Source organism: Thamnophis sirtalis, unplaced genomic scaffold (genome assembly GCF_051295495.1).
Source record: "Thamnophis sirtalis isolate CommonGarterSnake01/CBP01778 unplaced genomic scaffold, rThaSir2_p1.2 scaffold_3, whole genome shotgun sequence".
Lineage (NCBI taxonomy): Eukaryota > Metazoa > Chordata > Lepidosauria > Squamata > Natricidae > Thamnophis > Thamnophis sirtalis.
The window spans coordinates 88,918,105-88,930,039 of record NW_028261383.1 but is presented as its reverse complement, the minus strand read 5'-3'; the positions used below and the strand labels follow the sequence as shown (position 1 = coordinate 88,930,039).

The 11,935-nt window shown below is 39.8% G+C and overlaps 1 long non-coding RNA gene across 1 annotated transcript; it reads right to left on the bottom strand.

Annotated features, from left to right (window-relative positions):
• Nucleotides 1-5,807: 5,807 nt before the first annotated feature.
• LOC148048057 (uncharacterized) lies at nt 5,808-11,562 on the bottom strand. Its single transcript, XR_015695782.1, has 3 exons — nt 11,499-11,562; nt 7,463-7,503; nt 5,808-6,247 (listed from the first exon to the last, which is right to left on the bottom strand). It is a non-coding gene; the product is annotated as an uncharacterized LOC148048057 (long non-coding RNA).
• Between the last annotated feature and the right edge of the window lie 373 nt (nt 11,563-11,935).

Here is an 11,935-nt window from a genome sequence, read left to right as displayed (position 1 = left end):
ACAAACCTCCCTTAAACTTTTACTTCACACTTTATTTTTTTCTAGCCCTCCTCCCTTTTCCTTTCTAATGCAATAGACGTAATGCAATTTAAGAAAGGAACCATACAAAAATGCATTTCCATGACATAACCACAACTTTATTTTTATGTCAAAACTTTTAAACTTTATAATGGTGAAAAACAGCAGAAATCTATATAAAATCACAACTATTTAGCTATTGATGTTGGCCGACAAGATTGAGTATCATTGCCAAGCTTTATAATGAGGAACAACTTTAAAAATTAGCCCCAAGGTAAAGCTTTCATAAAAACACTTTTTAAAAGGACAATTAGTGGTAAACCGACAATAACAGTAGCGGAGAAGCAGCCTATGTTTAAATTAAATACCAGTTGAAACTAATTCTAGAATGCCAAAGTGAGTGGAGTGCATGTATATATGTGAATCTTTTTGTCTGTACGTCACAAGAATTGCAAAGTAATTAGCTTTTAATTCAGCGTATTTATAATAATACTGCTTTAGGAGATGCTAGGAAATTTAGTTGCCCAAGGAGATAAACACAATGTCATCTGTCCCTAAAAATACGAATATGGCGGGGAGAAATGACAAAACAACAAATAGACCTAAAACCAGAATTGTTTCTGTTGGGAATCTTACCAGAAAATTATAATAAAGGAAATACATATTTAATTTTATGTGTTTTAACAGCAGCAAGAATTGTATATGCACAAAATTGGAAAAATGAAAATATTCCTACAGAGGAAAGTGTAATAAATAAAATATTAGAATGTGCCGAGATGGAGAGATTAACGATGAAAATTAAGGATAAGGGGGAAACAGAATATTTTTTTAATATGGGAGACATTTTATCAATGGCTAGAAAATAGAAGCAGAAGTTAGAAACTTAAAATTGAAAAGAATGTTTAATTAAATAATGAAAGGTTAAATAATTTAATCAAATGTAATATTCAATTAAAGAATTAAGGACACGCAAATATTATTATTAATATGTTTGATGATAATTGTTTTAAATAGCATCATTAAATGTTGTGTTATTATTACTCAAAATCAATAACACCCAGGCAACACACTGTCGATGGGAACATTGAGTTTTTATGTATACCAGAGGAAAATGTATAAATAAAATATAAGATGTCATCTGTCCCATTTTCTTCAGAAGACAATGACTGCTGGATATGTCTGATGTCCTAGTAATAAGCTGGTCTTCTCCATCAAGCATCAGGATAACAGCCAGTATAGGAGGGGAGGGGTTGTAATCTAGTTGACCAGCATACATAGCTCTGTCTTTCCAGAGAATAAATTTGGCTGCATTAAGTGTGAGATTTTGATGCATTCTCCCACAACCTTGCTTATACTGTATTTATGTTTAATTGTTTTAACAGTTATTTAAGACTGTCTTAATCACTGGTTTTAATCATATCTGTTTTAATCGTATCTGTTATAAATTGAAATAAATTTGATGGATAATTATAAATAAATAAAATTTGTGAGCTCAGGCACAGCCATACTTCCTGAGGTAGTTACTTCTGCCTCCTAGTAGAACATACTCATGATCTGAGCATAGTTGAGTCAAAGCTATTTTTCAGCTATTTAATAACATGTTTTATCATTTGGAAGCTCTAGAGTTAGGTTTTTATTTGCTCAAATAGTATCAGATCACATAAAGTTTTAGTCATACTTTATAGCATCTTATCCATGATGGTGCTGCTAATGCAATGGCAAGCTGGTTGCAATTACAAATCTACGAGCAGTGTGTTTGTTCATTTAAATGGTAATGAGGCCAGGAACATCTTTAATTTACAAAAATGAACAAGTCATAAAAGATGCTATAGAGCAGGATAAGCGTTTTGGGGTAATGGGCCGCACTTAGTCTTTGCTTGAGATGGTGGGTACCACATTTCCAAGGGGAGGATGGGAACAGGATGAAAGGTGAGCTCAGCAAAAATAGAAACAAAGATTGATTTTTAACATAAGTAGAATTAAATTACAGCAAATGAATACGTTTGCTTTTGAAATATTTAATCATCCATATTTTATTGATCTGTCATTTTTAAAAAGTTAGGAGACAATGGTAATTTTACCAGAATTTTATGGGACCATATGTATTTAATTTCATCCTGTAGGTTACTTTGCATAGGAGATATATAGGTATAAATATATAAAAACATCCACCTATGGGAAAATTATAACTATTTGTAGACCGGCTATGTAAGAGGAGAAGAATTTATCAGGGTTTTTTTAAATGTCTTTTTCTCAGCATCCAGCTGGGGTGGATTCTTTATGTTCAGTGTTAGATTTATTTGATATTTGGATCATTCTTTTCCTTTTTTGCACATGATTTTTCCTTTTTTTTTGTTTTTAGTGTTGGATGTATGTTTGTCTGTTTTGCATTTTATTCTTGTATGTACATACATACATACATACATACATGCATGCATGCATGCATACATACATACACACACACACAAAAGTAGCCACCCATGACTTTAATGGTAATGCAAGAGAAAGGGGGGGGGGGAATCAATTTAATAAGAAGAGCAAGGAGAACACCCAAACTACTGAAGTCAAAATAGGTAACAAGAGATGCTGTTTCTAATTCCCATTGAATATGGAAAAATTAGTTTATATATCTCATGGAACAATAGAAGAGAATATTTGTAGCTCCTAGTTGAACTGTGGGGTACTTTGTTCTTTCATTTTATTTGTTTTAGATATTTCATTACCAAACTAACTAAGGTTCTACATATCTTATCTTACCTCCACCCAGAGAATATTAAAAACTCTGTATAAAGGGGAGGAACTTTTATGTTGATCTAGATATAATCCTAAGGGAAGTTCCTGAGAAATGCAGCCAAATTAGTTTGTAAATATTTAGCATTGTAAATATTTACCAAGTTAGTTTGCTAAATATTGATAAATACCTGGCAGTGGTGTGGAAATTATGGGATTCATTTTTTCTTTGAACAATTTACAGACAGAAAACAGAATAGAAGAAGCATAAATTTCTAAAGAACATAAAGTTCTAATATATGATTTAACACTGCAAATTTGGATAGTATCTTGATGGCATTTTCTCCTATAAACAAGTATTCTTCTCATTAAATTTATGATGGGATTATCATCTTATCCAGTGAGTTAGTGGAGTATTTACTTAGAACACAGAATGGGATGGCAAGAGGGTGGCAACATTACTTAGGTAGTGATATCTCCTTTCAATTAATTCTATTAATTCTATTAATTCATAGACAAAATTATTTGAAACCAGGGAAGAATTCAAACCTTCCCCAAAGTTACAGGTCAGTTGCTTTTCTCTGTGTCATCTACAAATCTCTAGAAAGACTTGTGTTAAACAGGACAGCCCTAGCAACAGAATCTGTAATCCAAGTAGAACAAACTGGATTTTACTTCAGACATGGCTGTAGTGATCCTTGTATTAACTTCCTACCTGGAGAATGGATTCCAAGGGAAAATAAAAACTGTTGCTATTTTTCTTGGCGGCCTATGGTACTGTTTGGAAAGAAAGACATCTTAAACTAACTAATGTTATACCTTGTCATAACACCATCACCTTGACTGACAATGTGTTGAATATCAGGTAATTTTAAGTAATTTTAAGTTCTCTCTCTCTCTCTCTCTCTCTCTCTCTCTCTCACACACACACACACACACACACACACACACACTCACACACACTCACACACACACACACACACACACACACACACTACACACACCAACCTCAATGCTTATCAGTCATATTGAACCTATGGTGGGAAATCTAAATGAAAGTTATGGAATGGGTCTTTATTACATTTGTGGCTAACAAAAGTCCAGCAGTATTCAAATCACCTAACTCAGAAAGAATCCCATTGTTTTTTGTTCCCAGAGAATGCAAATAAGTTACATTTGCCAATTGGTATCTGCATCGTTGCTGCAAAGTTCCATGTAAGAAATTAATGCCAAATAAACTAAGATGAAAATATCGACCTTCAGGCATTAAGCAGAGACACTGATTCAGTTTTCTTTACATTTTTCATTGGGGTCTGTGGACATTTTAAAATGGCATTTTCTTCTATCTCTTGGACATTTACAACCAGAAGAATGGGAGAGACTTTCCCAGTGATACTTCAGTAAAAAGCTATGCCTTTGTTCTATGCGATCACCGTGGCTGGACCTAGAAAGGTAGCACTGCTGGTTTATGGATCAAACATTCACCAGCTGTTCTCAGAAGTCCAGCCTTAGCAACCCATACCTAGACATGTTACTTAAATATATATAGCTTCTTTTTAAGAGCACAAACAACTCCAATCTTCTGAGCAACAACTGTGCTTTCTGTTTTATATCAAGCACATCAATCTGACAAATATCTGATTAAAAAATGCAAATAGATCTACATTGAAATTTATCAAATCATAATAGAAAAAAGCAAAGTGTCTACTTTTATTTTCTGCTCCCTATCTTTCACCCTTCTGTTCTACTGTTTCACTACTTTTACATAATGCGTTGCTATTGCTCCTTGCTTCCACCGCTTGTGTTTCCCCAAATGTGACTCTTCTGCTTTGATTTTAAAGCTCTACATCTTTTCTTCTTTGTGGAAGGTGATTCCTTCAAAGCCTCCTTCCTTTGTCTTGGTCCGTAATACACATGTTTTGTTCCTGTGGAAAGGAATGAAACTTCGTGACCCGTCAAAAGCGCGATCGACAAAAGCGCGATCGACAAAATCGCGCCTTTGACGTCATCACAGCGCGACGAAAAAGATCGAAAAATTCAAATAAAAATTAATAAAAATTAAATTAAAGCAAGCCGATTCACATAAAGGTAAGGGTTAGGGTTAGGGTTAGGGTTAGGTTAAGGGTTAGGGTTAGCTTTAGAGCGTTAGCGTTAGCGTTAGGGTTAGGTTAAGGGTTAGCGTTACGTTTTTCGTTACTTTAACGGTTAGGTTTAGGGTTAGGTTTAGGGTTAGGTTTAGGGTTAGGTTAAGGGTTAGGTTTAGGGTTAGGTTTAGGGTTAGGTTTGGGGGGCTTAGGGTAAGGTTTTCCCTTTATTTTTACATTTTTCGATCTTTTTCGTCGCACTGTGATGACGTCACAGCGCGCTTTTGTCGAGCGCGATTTTGTCCTACGCGCTTTTGTGGTGGAACCATGAAACTTAACTTCCTGGCAGTAGACAGGACTGAAATACTACTGGACAACATCGCCAGGGCTCGCTGCCTTAGAAGAGTGAGGAGAATCCTCAGGGGCAACTCACACCTTGGTCAGCCCTTCTTTGTTCTCCTACCATCTGGAAGGAGATATAGAAGCATAGGCAGCCACACAAACAGGCTGAAGAACACTTTTTAATCTGTGGGCTGTCAGGTTTGGTTTTAAGATTTTATTTGGTTTGTATGCCGCCCTATTCCCGGAAGACTCAGGGCGGCTAACAATCTGAAGGGGAGGGGGGTACAAAATAAAAATACAAACAATTTAAAATACACCAACAGTCGTAACCTCGGATGGGGCTGGAAAATTCAACAGCCCCAGGCCTGCCGGAACAGCCAGGTCTTAGTTGCTTTGCGGAAGGCCAGAATGGTGGTAAGGGTCCGGATCTCAACGGGGAGGTCATTCCAGAGGGCCGGAGCAGCCACAGAGAAGGCCCTCCCCCGGGGAGTTGCCAGCCGACATTGGCCGGCAGATGGAATTCGGAGGAGGCCTAGTCTGTGGGATCTAATAGGTCTTTGGGAGGTAATTGGCGGCTGCATTCTGGACAAGCTGAAGTCTTCGAACACTCTTCAAGGGCAGCCCTGTCAGACTCCTGAATGAAAAATATCCCTACAACAACATAGTACGATTGACTTGCAGGGCCGGCACAACATGCAATAAGTTCTCATGGTGCAATAGGACTGGGCGTTTGTTAGTGGGATACAGTGGGCTAGGGATTTTTTGTCTTTCACTGTGAAAGCTAAGGGAAGCTCAGTGTACACATGTTGTACCCCTGACAATAAAGTTTTGAATTTGAAATCCAGTTGTGGTGCTGTCCACATTTGTCCTCTCCTAAACTGACCAATCAAAGAACATTTGTATGTACAACATTATTGTTATGCCAGACTCTTTTTCTTTGGTTTTGATGTGAGCTTTGCTGTGGAGATTTCCTCAAGCAGCTTTCCGCTCTCAAAGAATGCTATACTTCCTAGATATCTGTTTCATCCTTCGATGTTTCCCATAATACTCAGCTGCTAGCTGGGCATCTGCACCTACAGACCAGTAGTAGAAGAACAGATATGTTTTTAATAGGGAAAAGGCTTTGAAGTGTAGACCTGCATGAAAAATTTTAAAAATCCTGTTATTCGTTTTTGAGAATAGTTAACCTGGGGAATGCTCTGCCAGCAGTTGTGTTAATGGAAAGAAAATGGGGAGGAGATTCTCAACTGAACAGTAAGCATTCTCTCCCTACATCTTTGGAACGTAGTAATTAAAATAAAACAATACTAACTTCTCATTTCAGTTCAGATTGTGGGGAACATTTTAAATGAGGTCATTTGAGGAAAAGGGGAAGCTACTTTTTCTTCTCCTTCCTATATTCACAACAGCAGGAAAAAGGAGATCTGTGTAGATATAAATGCGATGATGAACATTATTATATCAGTGGAAGACAGGATCGATCAATGATTAGCTTAAACAAAAGGCTTTATTGAAGTAATCAAATTTCATCACTCTGCAGGTTGTGATGAGCTAAAGTTCTGGAAATATTATGCCTGCATCTCAAGATTTTAATAGTCTCTTCTAATCAATCCAAATTCACAATACTTAGGTAAGAAAAGCTATGTCTGTTGCTCCTGGTTTTACTACTGGTTTGCTGCATACGTGTGCGAAGTTCAACGTAAATTGTTCTTCATGCATGTGCAGAACAATTTACAGTGAACTGCGCATGAAGTTCCCTGGGAATGGCAACAGTGACCAGGCAACCAGTTTAGGGGCATGGCCAGCCTGGGTCGCTGCCGATTCTGCGACCCAGGCCAAAATACCACTACCGGTTCGGCTAAACCAGGCCAAACTGGTAGCAACCCACCTCTGGTGCAAGATGCTGGGCTTGTCAGCTTCCAGCTGACAGCCCAGGTTCAAGATCCAAGTGCTGCATGACAGATGAGCTCCTGTTACTTGCCCTAGCATCTTCCATCTAGCAGTTTGAAAGCATGCAAAATGCTGGAAGATAACAGCATTACATGTGCCTCAGCATATAGTCCTGCTGTCCACATGACTATAGAAGTGTCTTTGGACAATGCTGGCTCCCTTGGCTAAGAAACGGAGATGAGCACCATTCTTTAGAGTCAGAAATGACTGGATGGGGTAAACTTTACTTTACCTTTTGTATACATACATATAAATGTGCCATCACAAAAATGATTCATATCCTATCCTTCCTTTTCGACTGTGATAAAAAAAGTTAAAATAATTGGTAACTGGTTTACCTTTGAATCCTGCTTGAGTTTTGATCATAGAAGGGCTTTTCCTGTATTGGAAGAGAATTTTCCTTTTAACTTCAAGATATCATTAACAAAAATATATTTTAAAAAAAGCTTCATGACAGTATAAGTATCCCACATACAGTTTTCACAAAAGTCCTTGCAACTGGATTTAATTGTGAATATTCTATGTAAACCAAGAGGTTATAATTTCACTCTATCTCTCTCAATGATCACATTTGACTGAATGAGGATGTTCATTTTTTTCAGTGAAGCTATTTTTTTTTTAAAAAAAGATGATTGTTCCTTCTTGGGGCAGGATAACCAATTACTGAAAGTATCATAGACCAGCTTTATGATTCTAACCTATGTTGAAAGTCTAGATGTACAACTCTTTTTCAGGCTAAGGATTTCACTTTCTTTTAAATACCGTATATTCTAGGTTTGCATTCAGGAAAATATGCAAGACCAATACAAACACCAAATGCAATGAGTAACAATCAATGGCACTTTGATTTCAATTTAATAATATTCCTCCTCTGTTACCTTAAAATTTTTGATTCATTGAAGCTACAATTTTTGAAGGTCCCCTTGAAGCCACATTCAGGGCTGGGCAATTCTGTTAAAAAGTTACAAGGAATCTTGGACCCTAATTTAAAATAACCTTCTGCCTAAGACAAGGCCAAGATACTGAAAATTAAAAATATCACTTGATGATATTGCATATATCTTCTTGAGAGAAAGAACTGTTGCCTCTAGGCTCTATTAGATAAAGACTTCACAAACAGGGATGGAAGGATTAACTACATGGCAGTTTTTAGTCAGAACAGTTGTGCTGGAGAAAATGGATTAAAATTCCATTTTCCTCTTCCCAATGACCACTCTTCTTATTCTGGAAAAATTGCATGAATTTCAGCTAACTCAGAGAGACAATGAAGGAATAACAGAATAACAGAGTTGGAAAGGATCTTGGAGGTCTTCTAGTCCAACCCTATATCATTTCAGACAAAAGGTTGTCCAATCTCTTCTTAAAAACCTCCAGCATTAAAGCGCCCACAAGGCGCATATGGAAGCAAATTGTTCCACTGATTAATTGTTCAAACTGTTAGGAAATGTCTCCTTAGTTCTAGGTTGCTTCTCTCCTTGTTTAGTTTCCATCCATTGCTTCTTGTCCTAACCTCAGGTGCTTGGGAGAATAGATTGATTGCCCTCTTCTTTGTGGCAGCCTCTTAAATATTAGTTTGTTTGTTTATTTATTGGATTTATATGCCGCCCTTCTCCCAAGGACTCAGGGCGGTGTACAACATTTAAAAAGACACATATTACAAAAGTTTTTTAAAAAATTAGATAGAGTATCCAAAAAACAAACCCAATTAAGATTAACAATAACATTTAAAATTAAATTAAAATTAACAATAATCAATCTTTTTTTTGTTGTTGTTGTTCAGGCCAGGCTGGCTTGCTGGAAAAGCCAACTTTGTAGGGCGCATCGGAAGGACCAGAGGTCGGGGATTATACGAAGCTCCGGGGGAAGCTCATTCCAGAGGGAAGGCGCTCCCACAGGGAAGGCTCTCCCCCTGGGGGTCGCAAGCTGACACTGTCGACGGCACCCTGAGGAGGCCAACTCTGTGGGATCGCACTGGACGATAGGAGGCTACCGGTGGCAGTAGGTAGTCTCGCAGGTATCCTGGGCCTAAGCCATGGAGCACTTTAAAGGTCATAATTAGTACCTCGCACCCGGAAGACAACCGGCAACCAGTGCAGGCCGCCTAAAAGGGGTGCAACATGGGAGCATCTAGGTACCCCCATAATAACCTGCGCAGCCGCATTCTGGACCAGTTGAAGCCTCCGGGTGCTCTTCAAGGGCAGCCCCATGTAGAGAGCGTTACAGTAGTCCAGATGAGAAAGGACGAGGGCATGAGTGACTGTGCACAGAGCATCCTGATCCAGGAAGGGGCGCAACTGACGTACCAGGCGAACCTGGTAAAAGACCCCCTGGTCACGGCCGTCAGGTGTTCTTCTAAACTAAGTCGCATATCCAGGAGGACTCCTAGATTACGGGCCCTCTCTGAGGGGGTTAAAATTTCTCCTCCTATCATCAAAGATGGAACAAGATACACAAATTGGGATGACGGAAACCACAGCCACTCAGTCTTGGAGGGATTGAGCCTGAACCTGTTCCTCCCCATCCAGATCCGCATAGCCTCCAGACATCGGGACATCACGTCGAGGGCATCGTTTGGGTGGTTTGGGGTAGGGATGAAAAGTTGGGTATCATCAGCATATTGATGATACCGTACCCCAAAACCACAGATGATCTCACCCAGTGGTTTCATATACATGTTGAACAGGAGGGGTGAGAGAACCGACCCCTGGGGCACCCCACAAGTGATGCACCTTGGGGTCGATCCCTGCCCTCCAGTCAGTGTTCGATCAGATTCGGGCCGGCTGGCCCTCCAACCACTCTCTAGACGTCTTTTCCGGTGTTTCATCTCCCAGAGCTCCTTGGTAAACCAGGGAGCTACCCGGGATCGACACCGGGTCAGAGGCTGCAAAGGCACAACACGATCCAAGGCTCCCATGGCCACCCTATCCCAGGCTTCCACTAGGGCTTCGGTCGAGTTATGAGCAAGGGATTCAGGAAAAGTCCCAAGCTCCATCAGGAACCTTTCAGGGTCCATCAGGCGCCTGGGGCAAAACCATCTAGTCGGTTCTGCCTCCCTGCGGTGAGGGGTAGCAGTATGGAAGTCAAGCCTGATGAGGAAATGATCCGACCATGACAAGGGTTGGATAGAAATATCCCCTAAATCTAGATCATTCATCCACTGTCCAGAGACAAAAATCAGGTCAAGCTTGTGTCCCCCATTATGGGTGGCGTCTTGAATTAACTGAGTTAGGTCCATAGCCGTCATGGAAGCCATGAACTCCTGAGCTGACTCAGATGTCTCGCCAATGGAAGGCAGATTGAAATCCCCCAGGATCATAAGCCTGGAGAAATCAACCGCCAATCCAGCTAACACATTCAGCAGCTCCGGCAGGGCCGATGAAACGTAGCAGGGAGAGAGGTACATAACAAAAAGGCCCACCTGAACTCCAAGGCCCCATTTCACAAAAAGGGACTCACATCCACCTATCTGAGGCACAGTGACCTCCTGAGGTCCGAGACTTTCCCTAATAACCACTGCTACCGCCCCCCCGCCCCTGCCCTGGGCTCTCCGCTGATGAAACGCCCAGAAGCCTAATGGGCACAATTCACTAAGGGGAACACCCCCTCATGGTCCAACCAGGTCTCCGTAATGCACGCCAGGTCCGCTATTAGAACACTGTTATGATGTCAACCCTAATCCTTTTCAGGGGGGCCTAGCCTTCTATGGTCCATGGGGTTGCAAAGAGTCGGACATGACTTAGCAACTAAACAACAACAACATTCTATTTCTTAGGCTAAGAAAAGGAGACTGGAATTAAGCTGATTATTAAAGAATCTATTATGAGGATTAAATGCAGTTTCACTATGTGCCCAACAGAGAACTAAGTTGAATAGTCAGAATTCAAGTTAATAAGTGACATAAACATCTGGATGGAATCCACAGTGGATAGATGGATATATATAGGGAAAACAATTGCTTGGCAGTTTCCTTTAAAAGCCTGAGGGAAGTCCTGGTGTGGGAATATCTCAATTTGCTGTTTTCACCCTCCCAGAGGCTCGAGGAAAGTACACACACACAAACACACACACACACACACAGTACAGAAGAGTGACTAGGCCATGGGCACAATGACCATGCCCACCAAGCAACTTGGCAGAGAACCACCTGCTAATATTTTTAAAGCCACTTCTAGTCTACAGGCTGATCTCTTGGTCACTGCACCTCTATCCATCAGCAAACCTGATCCACTTCCTGCTATTCCACCCCTGGGACTGAATCACTTATCTAACAATCTGAGATCTTGAAACCCCTGTACAGGGACATTTCACGCTCCTAAAAATACAGTGAACAAATAGTCTGCCTCCGGTTGAAACGACATGAATCTAAACTCTCACCTTTTGATAATTGCCCGGTGCTGTTCCTTCTGTGCCAGAGTTCCGTCATGGCAGTTTTCTTTCCTATTTATAATGATGCAAATGTTTGCTTAACTGAATAGTTCTATTTATTATTTGCCATGTTTATGAAAGCACTCAAAACGCCTTCTGTGCCTGTAACTATAAGTCAAGAAAATTCTCAGATTTGTCCATTTAAGTGGGTTCCATAACTGTAATGTCTTCCCACACACACACACACACATAGAATGTGCTGATGGCTATTCATTCATGAAGCTGTAAGCCTTCTGGGATCAACTGGCTTTGAAATGTAGATTTGCAGAGTGCCATTTCTTTAATATGAGCTTTAGCAAAAAAAGACATTTTTCACTTAACAATTTTCATGAAGACAATATATGTTTAAGTTTACTTTATTGTCATTGCACCTCATATAACGAAAT